At 42.2% G+C, this 5,157-nt stretch overlaps 1 non-coding gene across 1 annotated transcript; it reads left to right on the top strand.

Moving 5' to 3' along the window:
• The first annotated feature begins 831 nt into the window (after positions 1–831).
• Positions 832–913, top strand: trnas-uga (transfer RNA serine (anticodon UGA)). Its single transcript has one exon. It is a non-coding gene; the product is annotated as a tRNA-Ser (tRNA).
• Positions 914–5,157: the final 4,244 nt, after the last annotated feature.

Genomic DNA, 5,157 nt, shown 5'->3' with positions numbered 1-5,157 from the left:
CACAAGTTACGAAAAACGCTCGAAGAGAGCCAGACTACTGTTGTAGAAAAGTTGGTTGCTGTGATATGAATGTGTTTGCAGAGGGTGCAGAACTGTTGCCATGTCATTACAGTGAATGTCCCAGGATTTATTTTGGAAAAATAAAACTGATTGAGGATAACAATCGCTTCGGGAAGGGCAGGCTGAATTATGAGTTCGTGAAAAGCCTATTTCATGGATCGTGCAACGAGTCAGCCCACCCGTCTTTGTTGCGTAATTGGTCAACACGTTCATCCATTAACCGAACAGTCGGTGGTTTGGGACCACCCAGGGTCGGATCTCTCATGGCTCATACTTCATTTGTTTTCTTTCCTGCACAGCTCCGGGTTTTTTAGTGTGGTCAGGAAAATGTTCCCCAAACAGGAATCCAATCCGGAAACAGAATGGAATTTCTGTATTGTTTTAATGGCTAATGTAAAGGAACTTGGATTTACAGAATCTGAAACAAAAATAGAAAACACTGGGTAAAGACTGGGGTTTGCCAGTACTACTGGGAGAAAGCGGAGTTCGAATAACTTCTGAAGAAGTTCTGAAACGTTGAATCGCCCTTTCCCAGTCCAGATCCTGCTCGACCTGCTGAGTATTTTCCTGCAATTTCCGCCTTCTTTTAAGCTGAATATCGATTCCACCTCTCGGCGTGGAACACCCAGACCCACTTTGTCCCGACATTTCATCGATTTGAAAGCTGTGGTTTTTGAATTCAAATAAACCAAACAATGATTCATAACTGCTGAGCTCACCAGACACAAAGACTTGGAAATGATAAATTCAACAGTAAGCGCATGCACTCATGTAGTTGTGGCCGAGTGGTTAAGGCGATGGACTTGAAATCCATTGGGGTATTCCCACGCAGGTTCGAATCCTGTCGACGGCGGAGTTTGCTTTCGACTTTGTTTTTTGGGATTCAGATCACGGCGGAGAGAATCACTTCATTCAGGTCACGAATGGTGCAAATCTCCAGTGCACTCAAAGAACTGAACAGATGTACACTTGCATTGCCAAATTTGTTTAGACTCGTTACGACACACGGTAAACCCTCCTGCTTCATATAAAACACAGAAACGATTTATGCCGTACCGTAATCTGCAAAAATTTGATTGGCCAAGAACTGCACAAAGTAAAAATTAAGAACTTTATTTCTAAAGTAAAAGAGTAATAAATTCACAAACCACGATTGACAATGTATTTCTATTACCCATTGTGATGTTCCCTTCGATAATACTATTCAGATAAAACTCCCAATTAAAGTTAACAAAACAGCTCTTCTTTTCTCAAAGCCAGGCAGCTGTCGGTTCTTTTCTTCGGATCTTCCTATGTCTTCTTTTTCCTTGTTAGGAAATTCTGTGTCACACGTAACCGATCGAAAAGGTATTTTTCAGAGATATATTTTTTCAAGAAGATTGTTACATGCAGAACTTGGCAGTCCTCCTCTCATCTGTTCAATGTCACCCGTATCATACCCCAGAGCATCTGATTGTGTCATTCCTTTTTAAGATTTTCAATAGACACAATTCAAAATTGAATTGAAATTAATATTTTATTCTGGATAATATTTAAACTGAGTGGTCAACTCGAAATGTTTATGTCTCTAGGCAATGAACTAATTGAGTTGTTCGATCCAGTATTACGTTGTTGTATTCTTGATAACACTTGTTGCAGTGTCTGGTTATTCTGCTGCTTTCAACAGTCTTAGCCATGCAACAATATGTTTAAAGCACCTCGTCTATTCAGGAAAAATGAACCATCATAATGAACATATGTTTTCATTTTATTTTTTAAATACTTTACCCTGGCATACCGATAAATTTCGTATAATATCGCCTTAACCTTTTCCTATATACACACATAAAACATTCAATAAAGACAAATCTCATCTCAACGCCATAAGTTTAATCTGCAATAACCTGTCTGTGAATACATTCGACAGACACGTAACATATACGATTTATATATTGAAATTCTCTACCGTTAGAAGCCAACCAAATAGTATCATATTCTTATATATAAATGTTTTAGCGGATTGTGGTCGGTGTACATAACCGTTTCTGAACCATTGTTCGGGCATATACATGAAATTTGAAAAGCCAGTACCAAACTCAATAGTCCTTTTTCGATTATGGAGCATTTCCTCTGGTAGATGTTGATTTTCTTTGAAAAGTAACCAACTGGCAGTTCAATCCCATGCTTATTTTTCCTGTTGAAGTACAGCTCAAACACAAACGTCACTGCCATCGATGGCGACTTTAAACGCTTTTGAGAAGTTTGGTGTAGGTAAAACTGGTTTGGTGGTTAATATCGACTTCAAATGGTCGAATGTCTCCTGCCATCGTACTGTCCACTGAAATGTTGTATTCTTATTCAGCAAATCGGTTAACGGTGCCACTAAACCAATATAGTTTGAAACCGACTTCTGGCAGACTCCGCTCAGTCTGAAGAATTGAAGAAACTCTTTCTTCGAAGTTGATCATGTAAATTCCTCTGTAGCCTTCGCCTTTACGTTCCGGCGGGAATCGCCCTTCCATGACCGATCTTACATCCCAAGAACGTCACCTCTTTCGTGAATTCTGTTTTATTTAAGTTTAGCATCAGTTTTGCTTCTCGTGGTCGTTCAAAGAGCTCTGCCAACAGTCTTTTGTGATCATTCCTTGAATTGCTAAAGATCATGACATCGTCCAAATACACTGCACAATGTGTCAACCCAGCCACAACTCTGGACATGTGTCTTTGGACTGTGGCGGGCTTGTTCTTCAGTCGGGGAGAAAGTGAGGACAGCAGATGCTGGAGATCAAAGTTAAAAATGTGTTGCTGGAAAAGCGCAGCAGGTCAGGCAGCATCCAAGGAACAGGAGAATCGACGTTTCGGGCATGATTCCTGAAGAAAGGCTTATGCCCGAAACGTCGTTTCTCCTGTTCCTTGGATGCTACCTAACCTGTAGTTCTTCAGTCGAACGTACATCACTTTAAACGGGTATCGCCTGTATGGAATTACAAACGCAGAAATCTGTTCACCAACTTTGATAATAGTATCTGCCCGTGGGTATGCATTATGCTCGCATTATGGCCCATCTGATCAAGATCCTGCTGTAATCTGTGGTAACCTTCTTTGCTGCCCACTAATCCTCCAATTTTGGTGACATCTGCAAATTTACTGACTATGCCTCTTGGGCTTACAGCCAAATCATTTATATAAATGCAGAAAATTAGAAGACCCAGCACCGATCCTTTTGGCACTCCACTGTTCACAGGACTCCAGTCTGCAATGCAACCCTCCACCACCATCCTCTGCCTTCTACCGTTCAGCCTGTTCTGTATCCAAATGGCGAGTTCTCCCAGTATGCCTTCAGATCTAACCTTGCTCATCACCCTCCCATGGGAAACCTTCTCCAACGCCTGACTGAAGTCCATATCGATTACATCTACCGCTGTGTCCTCATGAATCCTCTGACTGTAATGGAAAATTATCCATTTGCAATAAATTTGAAAGGGAATGTTTTTCTAACATTTAATGTTGTGCTGAGCTTTAAAAACAATACTTTGAAGAGTTTTACAGTCAGTTTGTCTCTATATCAGTTTGAGAAACAAACAACTCGACCTTGCGACAGTCAAACTCAGTGCAAGCAGAACTGTTATGTCCAAGACCAGGGAATGATCGAAAAACAACTAGTGTTTTCCTAGTCTTTGCCATTTAGTGTGTGATTAAAAACACATTTGAGGCAAGTATCTGAAGAATACCCAGATAACCCTTACATTGAGGCATCGAGATGAATGGACAGGGGTCAAATCTGCAGAATTGAAATATAGCTCCTTTCTTTGCTCTTGCCAATAGTTGAGTCAAGTCGAGTTAATTAATACGACAGTCAACTTGGGGACTCGTCCCGGGACCAGGCGTCTGGATGGGATTCTGAAGATTCCCACGAGGCGTAGGTGGCAGTGCCTTGAAGGTGTTTCGCTTCACATCGAGCGCTGAATTGGCCCTTATGCGTGAGAGGGCTGGGAATCGGTCGATCGCCCAAGCGAATCGAATAGAGTTGGAGTAAGAATCGTGGCTTAAGTAATCCTACATAGCGACTCATTCTAAAGAATAAATACAGCAGGAACATGCTTCAGTGAACTCTCGCGTGCTATTAGAGCAAAACCCAAGGGAAGGGGATTGCCGCTTCTAAAGTGTTTCAGAGACAGCACATGTAAGGGTGGGTTTAGACTTGGAGCCACCACTGGCTGAGTTGGACTCACCAAAGGTGTACTGGATACTTGGTTTTTTGGTTTAGGAAAACCAAGGCATTGAGGCGGACGTGTCCAATGCGAGAGGGGTTCTCCGGAGGTAAGTAAGTAAGGCAAAGGGAAATGATAACGGTACCGCGTGAGAGAGAGACAGTTGAAGACTTTTCCAGTTACACTAAAATTAAGCTCCAGCAAGATCAAACAAAAGGAGAGTCAAACAAATGGACAACCAAAAATACAATACATGCTCAATAATGACAGCCCAGTGTCTGTCAAGCAGTTAGAATTGTGAATCAAGGAATGTACTTTGCCAGAGAGAGGAAGCTGGAAATTATGAGGTGGAGGTTGGAGGAGAGAGAAAAGGAGGAATGAAGGGAAAATTGAACCTGTGAATTGGAGTGCTGATAACATGTAAGGCTGAGGCTGACATAGGGAAAGGAAATCTCAATTATGTGATAGATCAAGTACATGTACAAACACCAGCGCACACTCAGACGCGCACAGAAAACAACATAATGAAGCTGCCTCAGGGTCTGCTGAATCACCGATCGCACGCCATACCTGCAACCAATTGAAGTAACAAGCCCAAAAGAAGGGTGACCATTCCAAGAAGGAAAGGGATCCAGGGCCTCTTCACGATCAATCTCTGACAGATGGTGAGTCAGACAGGGAGGGTACTGGCGAATGATCAACTAATCAGGCAATTCTGCAAACTCCAATGTTAGACGTTGAAGGTCCAGAAGCGTATCCAGTGTCGATGCATCAGCCATGGACTATGAAGGATCTGGAAAGTGCCTATGGGCAGTTGCCTGACTCAAGCGAGGTTGGAGGTAATAAGTTCGCCAAAGAAGTGAAAATTTCTATACTGAGTTCCGTCCCATGTCACATGAGCTGAGAC

Source organism: Chiloscyllium punctatum, chromosome 35, assembly GCF_047496795.1.
Source record: "Chiloscyllium punctatum isolate Juve2018m chromosome 35, sChiPun1.3, whole genome shotgun sequence".
NCBI classification, from domain to species: Eukaryota; Metazoa; Chordata; class Chondrichthyes; order Orectolobiformes; family Hemiscylliidae; genus Chiloscyllium; species Chiloscyllium punctatum.
This window is presented reverse-complemented; position numbering and strand designations above follow the sequence as displayed.